This window comes from Bos javanicus, chromosome 23 (assembly GCF_032452875.1).
Source record: "Bos javanicus breed banteng chromosome 23, ARS-OSU_banteng_1.0, whole genome shotgun sequence".
Lineage (NCBI taxonomy): Eukaryota > Metazoa > Chordata > Mammalia > Artiodactyla > Bovidae > Bos > Bos javanicus.
The window spans coordinates 52,267,359-52,277,371 of record NC_083890.1 but is presented as its reverse complement, the minus strand read 5'-3'; the positions used below and the strand labels follow the sequence as shown (position 1 = coordinate 52,277,371).

General features: G+C 53.0%; 3 long non-coding RNA genes across 3 annotated transcripts; 2 read left to right on the top strand and 1 right to left on the bottom strand.

Annotated features, from left to right (window-relative positions):
* Positions 1-2,744: 2,744 nt before the first annotated feature.
* LOC133236818 (uncharacterized) lies at positions 2,745-4,612 on the bottom strand. The gene is made up of 2 exons (XR_009733057.1): positions 4,528-4,612; positions 2,745-3,382 (listed from the first exon to the last, which is right to left on the bottom strand). It is a non-coding gene; the product is annotated as an uncharacterized LOC133236818 (long non-coding RNA).
* Positions 4,613-5,641: 1,029 nt separating this feature from the next.
* On the top strand, positions 5,642-7,013 carry LOC133236819 (uncharacterized). The gene is made up of 2 exons (XR_009733058.1): positions 5,642-5,730; positions 6,134-7,013. It is a non-coding gene; the product is annotated as an uncharacterized LOC133236819 (long non-coding RNA).
* Positions 7,014-7,257: 244 nt separating this feature from the next.
* Positions 7,258-9,763, top strand: LOC133236817 (uncharacterized). The gene is made up of 2 exons (XR_009733056.1): positions 7,258-7,811; positions 8,271-9,763. It is a non-coding gene; the product is annotated as an uncharacterized LOC133236817 (long non-coding RNA).
* The last annotated feature ends 250 nt before the right edge of the window (positions 9,764-10,013 follow it).

Sequence of the window (10,013 nt, the reverse complement as noted above, 5' to 3'; positions counted from 1 at the left end):
ACATCATGAGAAACGCTGGACTGGAAGAAGCACAAGCTGGAATCAAGATTGCCGGGAGAAAAAACAATAACCTCAGATATGCAGATGACACCACCCTTTTGGCAGAAAGGGAAGAGGAGCTAAAGAGCCTCTAGATGAAAGTGAAAGTGGAGAGTGAAAAAGTTGGTTTAAAGCTCAACATTCAGAAAACAAAGATCATGGCATCTGGTCCCATAACTTCATGGGAAATAGATGGGGAAACAGTGGAAACAGTGTCAGGCTTTATTTTTGGGGGCTCCAAAATCACTGCAGATGGTGATTGCAGCCATGAAATTAAAAGACACTTATTCCTTGGAAGAAAAGTTATGACTAACCTAGACAGCATATTCAAAAGTAGAGATATTACTTTGCCAACAAAGGTCCGTCTAGTCAAGGCTATGGTTTTTCCAGTGGTCATGTATGGATGTGAGAGTTGGACTGTGAAGAAGGCTGAGCGCTGAAGAATTGATGCTTTTGAACTGTGGTGTTGGAGAAGACTCTTGAGAGTCCCTTGGACTGCAAGGAGATCCAACCAGTCCATTCTGAAGATCAGCCCTGGGATTTCTTTGGAAGGAATGATGCTAAAGCTGAAACTCCAGTACTTTGGCCACCTCATGCGAAGAGCTGACTCATTGGAAAAGACTCTGATGCTGGGAGGGATTGGGGGCAGGAGGAGAAGGGGACGACAGAGGATGAGATGGTTGGATGGCATCACCGACTCGATGGACGTGAGTTTGAGTGAACTCCGGGAGTTAGTGATGGACAGGGAGGCCTGGTGTGCTGTGATTCATGGGGTTGCAAAGAGTCGGACACGACTGAGCAACTGAATTGAACTGAACTGATACATTAAACTCCTATTTATCCAGAGTCAAACAATCAGAAAAGTTAAATAATCATTCAAGAAATGTTATATTACTATCATTTCTAGCTTTTCCCAGTTGCTATGTATATTTTACTGCACTCTATTTTTAAAGTCTCATTACTTTATATACAGTTGATACATACTTTTGGTAAATCGGAACAGTTATTCAACTAATATTAATATAAATTATAGTGCCACTTTTCACAGGATGCTCACCTTTTATGTGATACTTTCAATATGAATAACAACACATTTCTTTCAAGCCACTTAAGCCCTCTCTTTCATATGTATCTGAAATAGTAAAGAAAATATTTGGAAACCAAGTTATTTTTTCTGTGAATTAAAAGAAACAACTTTCCCTATCAGAAATTAAAGGAGGAGATTTCTTTAGTCCTCTGGATTCTTTTCTAAAGTTTGGCAAAATTCTGTGAACTTGCAGAGAATTCAACGGCCAGACAAACAAAGATCTAAAGTGGAGCCCCGCCGCTGAGAACAAACTCCTCCAGACAGGAGCCAACCCACGCCCGCCACAGCGGCATCAGCCTATTGTACGGGCTCCACGGGGCAGACAAAACACCCCTCAGCCCTCAGATCTGCCTGTGAGTCACCGCCCTGCCTGCGACTTCCTCTGAAAAGAAACACGAGAGGCTGCCTTTGAAGAGACCCCCGAGTGGTGGCTGGGTGCTGGGCAGGTGGTGCAGGAGCCCCGGGGGCCCTCCCCGTGCCCCCATGATGCCCACCCCTTGGCCGGTGCCACACAGGGCCTGCAGCCCCCGTCACAGCCGTGCCCATGGCCTTTTGGTGGCCCTCACGCTCCCTTTCCATCTCTGCTCGTCTCTCCAGCTCCCGCTGGTCTGCACGATTCCCACAAAGCCCTGAAGCCGAGGGCCGGGTACAGGCCCTCTGTTCTCTCAGCATCCCAGCAGTGTGCGGTTAACGGCGAAGACGCCTGTCTGCGCGCAGCTTCCTACCTGACAGTCCTCTCTGCTCGCGCTCAGGCCTCTGAGAGGCCAGGCGGCGCTGGCGTGGACAGCGGGTGTGGACAGGGTCAGGCGTCCCCGCCTGCAGGTGTGGACAGGGTCAGGGGTCCTTGCCAACGGGTGTGGACAGGGTCAGGGGTCCCCGCCCGCGGGTGTGGACAGGGTCAGGGGTTCCCCCCTCCCCGCTGGTCACCTCTGTGAATCTGGGCATATCACTTCGGCCTCTCCAGGCCTCAGCAAACAGGAAGTGGTACCTGCCCAACTTGCTACCCCACCATATTGGGGGGTTACTATTAAGTAAGAAGAAAGGAAAGTCTCTAACAAACCGTTGTTGGCATCACAGGTAACATAAACTCTCCTCTCACGGGCACCGGGCATGTCTGGAGGTGACGTTCCCCTGGCCGCTTCTCTCCTTCGCTGTTGGAGAACCCAGAGGCCCTGCATCCCAGCCCGGGCCCCCCACCTGGGCAGGAGAGGACCACTTCCTTTTTTTGCCCAAAGTGGAGAATCTGGGGGACTCAAGCCTTCCGAATGAGAGCCATTCATGCTCAGCACACGCTGGGCCTCTGTCTGCCAGGAGGTCCGTCTCCTGGCCTCTCTGGAGGGTCCCAGCAGAGCGGCCCCGAGGCTCTTGCACCAGCCCCGATGTGCAGGCCTGCGTGTGGCCGGCCACTGGGAGGTAGAAACATGGGCGAGCGAGGGCTCATGTGTAGAGACGCGACCTCCAGAAGGACTGGGACCTCCCTGCCTGTCCACCCCTCGGCCCCTCAGTAAGTGACCAGCATGAAGTAGGAGGTGGGTGCTTGACACATATGTGTTAACTGAAGAATAAACAACAAAAGCATGTTTTGATGGCGCAAAATAAAGGACTCACAAAACAAGAATTATCCTTATGGTGAGAGAGCACGGCCTCGACTGCCCTTTCTGGGGGCTCCAGAGGGGAGAACCCAGGTCCCAGAGGCTCAGCTACTCATCCCCTCCAGCCCCGTCCAGGACAAGACACACTGTCCCTCCGGCCGGAGGTCACTCCTCACATCCATGCTGTCTGCTCCATGGCCACGGGCCGAGGACGTGTTTTTAGGGGGTCCTGGGGTCCGGGTGGGCATAGCCATCTGCATCCTTTCATCACCCAAGTCAGCAGGCGTTAAGCCAGGATGCCCTTCTCAGTATCCGTCCTCAGGAAAACAAGCTCAGTTCTCTGCAGCTCCTGGAGGATCAGCCAGCAGGTCCTGGCGCTTTCATTTCTGCTCACGTTGATCCGAAAAGCACGCTGTCTGCCACCAGAGGACAGCAGCGGTCCGAGATCCAGGTGGGCCGCCCACGCTTTGGTCTGCTTCCCGCCTGCCCTGCAGGGTTTAAAGCCTGGCTTTGTCCCCCACCCAGGGTTCTGATTGGAAGAGATGCTTGTTTAGCGAACAAGCTGAGAGAATCCCAGGGGAGGTCGGTCTGGCCAAGCTGGAGCTCTGCTGCGTTCTCCATGCTTTGGGAATCTTCCCGCATCACTGCTAACACCAGAGCCTCGCTGAGAAAAGATGGGAAATGATTTACTTGAAACGGCAGAACAGACAGAAGTCCTCAGGGGTCTGTGGCTCTGTAACCCTCCTGAGCTGAGATGTGAGATTTCAGTGGGATCTGCTCCTTATCAGAACAGCTGTTTCTGCATCTTATATCACAGAGCCTTCACACAGTGACCCAGCCAAGCTTTGTGGCTTTCATACGTTTTCTTCACTAAATGTCTTATTTGAAGAACATTTACCAAGCCCTTCCTACATGCCTAGGATACGCAGGGTGTGCTGGGACACAGTGACGGGCGAGCCGCAGCTCCGAGGTGCAGACCACTGGCGAAAGGGCCTGATGGGCGGCGCCAGTGGGGGCGGAGGGGCAGCGGACAGGGCTGAGGGGTCGCAGGAAGAAAGTCCCCGGGGCAGGTTTGACCCCGCTCCTCGCCCGGAAGCCCTGCTCTCCTCCGACGGCCGGTGTTGGTGTGGTCCGTCTCAGGGCGTGTGCTCAGATATCTCCACACCTGGCTCACCCCTTCTCCACGCATTTGGAGGAGGCGTCAGGACAGCCCCCTGAATAGCTGCAGAGGCTGAGGTCCGAGGTCAGACCAAGCTTCCCAGGGTCCTGTGACAAGTCCCGGGGCCGGACACGGAGCCACGCCGCCCGCTGCGCTGGACTGCCTTCCTCTGCCCCTGACTCCTGGCCAGACACCTGCCCTCTAACACCTCGGGCTTTTCTGGGCCCAGGGCTTCCCTCCACCTCCTGCTTTTCCCGGGTCAGACCCTGGGACGTCCCGCCGTTCAGGGATGCTGGCTGCATGCCACCCCCCTGCCCTGAGGTGGATGCTGTGCCCAGGCTGCCGGGGGCAGGGGGCGGGGTGGGCGTCCTCAGGAGCCTCCTTCAGCCGGGTTACCAGATCGCGACAATCTCCCGAATCTAAGCCAAGGCGTTTCTCGTGCCAAGCGTGGGCCGGTGTGTCTACCAGGGAACCCTTGTGGGCAAACCAGCAAGTGACTGGCAGTGCACTCTTGCCCTTTAAGGGTGACTCTGCTCTGTGGTGACCGGTGTCCCTCTGCTGCTGCTCTGTGGGTGCCGCTCCTGGACGGAGCCTCCTGGAAGGCCCCACACCCTCCGAAGCCCCTGGATCACCACCCTTCACACACTCACCGTGTGTTCATGTTTCTTGAGCCGCATTTTCATGTCAATTGTTCTTTACCCTCCAGGCTCTCTGTCTCCCTGGACAAGATCTTAATTGGATTCAGTGAAACCAAGTTACCGGACATGATCCATTTCAGGGCAGGCTGTTTGAATTGAAACTATTCTTCATGTTCACTTTTGAAATGAAAAACAAAAATCTACGTTTAATTCAAAGACGTTCAGTGGCGTCGATGGAGGCAGATGAGTGGAATGGGACTGGCGTTTGGACGCCTCCCTACGTCCCCTGGGGACGCTTCTTTGTCCATGCGTTACTGATAATTGCCAGGCGGTGCCCGTGGCTGCCCGTGCCCCAGCCAGGGAGGAAACATGACTCTGTGAAGCAGGACGCTGGGGCCTGGCCCAGGCGGTTAGGCTGTGGTCTCCATAGCAATGTGCAGTCCAGCCAAATAGGGCGACTTCTCCCAACCCCGGGGGACTGCACAGCCAGGCGAGGGGTGGAGACTGGCCCCAGGACCCCTCTGTGGTGGGCGTCCCAGCTGCGTCCTGCTGCCCTGCATCCGCCCGCTTCACAGATTTTCTGGAGGATGGCACTTCACGGGACAGTTCTGTGAGAGTCTTGATCGGGCTTGTGGGGAAAGCTTGGGGATGGACCAGGGTCCTCCGGTCTCGACGTGCAAGGCAGGGCTGTCCCCCGCCCGGGGATGGGCACAGAGATGGCTCTGGGGACTGACGTACAAACTAAACGGATCATGTGGGTTTGGATGTCTGCCAGCTGTGGCACTTCCCAGCATCGCTCAGACCCGAAGGTGGAGGAGTCAACCGCTGCCCGGGCTCTAGTCAGAGTCTGCACTTGTTCGCGCCCCTCGGGCTGTGTTTGATGCAGCTTCTAGACAGTGTTGCTGGGAGACTTGTCCTGGTTGAGATGGGTGTGGGGGGGTCGTCTGGGGCTGCGCGTGGGCAGATGCTTGTAACCATGTGGCTCGGGAGTTATCGGACTGCACACCTGGGAACCTCTCCTCTGTCTCTCTGTGTCTCTCTGTCTCTCGGTCTCTGTCTCTCTGTCTCTCTGTCTCCCTCCCTCTGACTATCCCTTTCTCTGTCTCTCTAACCCTCTGCCATGAGACCCACCGTGATGAGTCCCCCAGGACAGCGCTGCTCACCTGAGCCAGGAAGAGTGACTGCTCGCCTGGGCTCATCACAGAGGGAAAGCAGGTGCGTGGAATGTCAGGAAGCATTTAACAGGAGGCTTCCTGTGTGCTGTTTTGGATCTTTCAGGAATTCTCTGTGTCTTATTAATTCCTGAATACTCAGGAATTAAGAAGAGAGGCAAGTCTCTCCCCGGGGCTGAGGAATCCAGACATTTCCTTCGTTAGTTTTTCTATATGGTGATAAGTACCCTCTTCCTCCTTGTGAACCATACAGTAAAAGTGATTGTTACAACTCTCTCTCTTTAATATGGACCGCCTATGTTTTGTGAGTCTGGAATTTTAATCTTTATCTTTGCTGAGAATAACTACAGTATGTATGCCCACACCATGTTGATTAAAACACCTTTGCTGCATCAGAGCTCTTGTCCCCGTGTCTTGCTTTCTCTCTCTCTCTCTCTCTCTTTCAGGCTGATCCCCTGGAGCACAGAGGCTGAGTTCACCTTCCTGCTTCTAAGACCCTCTCGAGAAGGCTCTCTGCACCTTCACCCCATCGAGAGGGCGCCTGAGGCCTCCGTGAACAGAGCAAGCCCCATGCAGGGGCTTTATTGGCTTTCTGCATAAACCAAGGAATATCAGCCTCTTTCTCTCTCCTTTGCTTTCTTTCTTCTTCTTTTTTTCCTCTCTCTTTTACTTTCTTATCGTCGACTCCAGACCACCAGGTTCTGGTCCATTAAAGGACCTCAGTGGATGAGAACTTGTGAACAGCGTGGCGCCCCCCGTCTCCGACCCTGGAAAGGCTGTTCTAGAATCAGATGTGCCCCGGCTGGAGTGAGAGAGCCCCTGGACCAGCTCGCTGGTGCTGGGAGAGGAAGGCGGAAAGGGCAGGGTTGGTTGGGGTTTTAAGAGGAAAGCCGTGCTCCTGCAGAGCTTTGTGGGGCTCAGGTGCCACTTTCTTAAAAGGACGATTGCTTTGTTTAAAATCAGAAACCTTGGATATTGCTTTTTACGTTTTTAGCTTTTCCTCCTGTCTTTACTTTTTATTGTGTTTTATTCAAGAGACGCCAGAGTAGTTCAGACTAAAGGCCACACTCACCTCATGGGAAGCCCCAGGGTCAGGGAAGGGAGGGGTTCGAGGTGAGCTGTTGACCCCCATCCCAGCCCCTGGGGCTTCTCTCAAGAGCGCTCTTCTGGCTGATGAGTTTTCTCACATGGAATAGAGATTTTTACTTGATGATGGGTTTACAAAACAAGCAAACAAAAAACCCTAACCCTTCTCTGGATTGTAAGACTTCCTGCTGGGCATTTGTGTGGCATCTATCATCCTGAATTGGGGCTTTCAAGAAACAAGGCCCAGAATTCACAGAACAAGGCCCAGAATTCACGGAACAAGGCTCAGAATGCAGGACGCCATAGGCTCCGTGATGGTGTAGGGGTGGGGAGGTTAGGTGGGGGGGGTGGGGAAGGTGTGGGGCAGGGCGAGAAGGTGGGGGAGGAGGGAAGGTGGGGGGATGGGGAGGTGGGGGGCATTGGAGGTAGGGGGTGGGGACATGGGGGCGGGGGTCATGGGAGGTGGGGGCGGGGCGGGGAAGGTGTGGGGCAGGGCGAGAAGGTGGCGGGGTGGGGCGGTGGAGGTCATAGGAGGTGGGGGGTGGGGAGGTGGCACTCCTGGGGCCCCAGGCCTACAGACATCGGGCTCTTGTGCGGCTGTTCACACTAAGGACGTAGTGGACGCTGCTGAGAAGGGGCCCCACCTGAGCCCCATCCCCAACCTGCTCTCACCCGCCCTCCTGCCCTTCAGGGTGGCCAGAAGTAGCCAGTGAGTAGAAATGATGCCGAGGCTTTTTCTAAACAACAGCATCTGGAGTGATTTGCAGAGACAATAGAAGAACAAAGAAGGCGAAAATACTGAAGACGTGGGTTCCTTTGTGCGTGAGGCATTCAGTGAACACGGCACCTTGACGTTTTTTGTAACACGTTTTTGTGACTTAATGGACAGAGAACCATTATGTGGTTACAGAATGACTTTCAGGGCCTCTGGCTGGACTTTTTAAAATGCATGATCATGAAGCAAAATTTCATTGTGATGAGGCTATTTAGATGGGATCAGTTGCTTTAAGGACATAAATCCCAGTGGAAAGTTTCCAGGTATTTAATAATTGTTTCCAGTTCTAATTTCCCTCATATGAAGGTCAAGGAGAAGCAGACATTTTAGGATATTTAGAGAGTCCATTAAGAGATGATGAGTTGGGAAAAAAAAAAAACAGCAAATAGAGGAGTACTTTCAAGATAGAATTACAGAAATTCCAAATACCAGCAGGCGGTATTTACCCCAGCAATGCCCCAGTACCCAGCGCCATGCTGCAGGCATTCGGGAGCCCCTGTCATTTCCCCTCTCCCTCCTTCCTGCAGACCCACAGAGGCTGCCTGCGGTAGGACCAGGTCGTATGCTAAGCTGAGTTCAGTAGCCAATCCTGTCTCAGACCCGGAGGGTAGGAGAGCTCAGCTTGGTCAACTCTCTCTGGCTCTTGGGGCAGGGTGGGGGTGGGCAGCACTGCCTGCAGGTCTCCAGGAGGGTCTGGTGCAGCCCACCCGCCTCCTCTGTAGGACAGAGTCATCACCTGCTCTCTGGGTGACTGTAAAGAATGTCGCTGGAGGAGCCCCGCACCGAGCTGGTTCTGAGCAGGTTGTAAAGAATCAGCACAGTCTCGACTGTCGAGAACTGTCCCCTTTTGCTGGTGGAGGAAAGGCCAGAGCAAGACTGCCTTAAAAAGCTAAATGAAAGCAGAGAAACTGCCTCAGGTGACCCCGCAACACCGCCAGAGACAACTTGTGCTGAGACCACGTGCCCGTGGTGTGAAGCTGAGCAGTCCTTGTCTCCAGCTCTTCTCCCAAAAACTCGTCTGATCAAGAGGGGAAAACTCGACAAGCCCGCGAGCAATATTCAGGAAAGTGCCTGAGCTGCCTCCTGAGAACTGTCAGGGCCACCAGCCCGGGAGGTCTGAGGAAGCGTCACAGCCCAGAGGACCAGGGGCCTGGGGCCTGAAGGAGGGCGGCACTGGCGAGGCCCGGGGCAGGGAAGGCCCCTGGACTGGAGCACGGGCTTAATGAGAACATATCTGCGTCAGCTCACCAACTGCAACAAAGGAACTCTCCAAAGCAAGACCTTAGAGAGAACTCCGCAGACTATGTTCAGTTTTCCCATAAATCTTAAACTATTTTAAAATAAAACTGATTTTTAGGAACGAAAGGTGAAAGAGGTGAATTTGGAGAAGAGAATACAGGCAGTGTGAGTGACCACAGGTAAGACCCCCAGAGACGGTGCTCCTCAAAGCACGGAGCAAAAGGCCGTCTCCTTCATCCCGCAGCGTCTGGGGGTCAGAGGGAGTCACTCTCTGAGGAGACCCTCACTCCCCTGCACCCAAGGTGAGTCCAAATGTGCAAACCCCTGTGTTTTAGTGGTGTGTGTGTGTGTTAGTTGCTCAATCGTGTCTGACTCTTTGTGACCCCATGGACTGTAGCCTGCCAGGCTCCTCTGTCCATGGGATTCTCTAAGCAAGAACACTGGGGTGGATTGCCATTCCCTTCTCCAGAGGATCTTCCCAACCCAGGGATGGAACCCTGGTCTCCTGCATCACAGGCAGATTCCTGGAGGGGAGGTAAACTGTAGTTCTGAAAAAACCCACAGTAAAGTGAATGAACTAAATCTCCATGTATGAGCAAGGATAAACTTAAAGTGTTAAGTGTTGAAAGCTAGTTACAGGATGTTGTATGCTGTGCACTTTGATTTATGTGATATTTGAACAGAAGAAGAAGAGTACATGCTGTTTTTAAATACATGCATGTGCAGGAAAGACCTAACATGCATGGAGTAACACGTACCAACTTGATCAGAGGAGGGGGAAACAGAGGGTTTGTCTGTATTTTTCTGTGTTTGTGATGGTTTATTTTTTCTTAAAGGTCAGCATCAATACAGTAAACGTCAGCTTCTGTTCATTCTCAGTGGACGCAATTGTCTGTTCTCTGGTGCTCTGATCTGCTTTTCTGTGTTTAAGATGTTCCCCAAGTCAAAATAGGGAAGAATGCAGAGCAATACCTGAGCCCTTTTATTTTTATTAATACACTCCAGGGGGTGTACATTTGTGGGTTTGGACAATTGCAGAGACAAGTAGCCATCCTCATAGGGTCACACAGGCTGGTGTCACTGCCCTAAGAATCCTCTGCCCTCCCCCATTGGCCCCTCAACCCAACCCCTGAGCGTCACTGACTTCTTAGTGTCTTCAGAGTTCTGCCTTTTCCAGAGGCAATTACATTTTAATAGTGAAATTTCAGGGAGGAATAAAACAACCT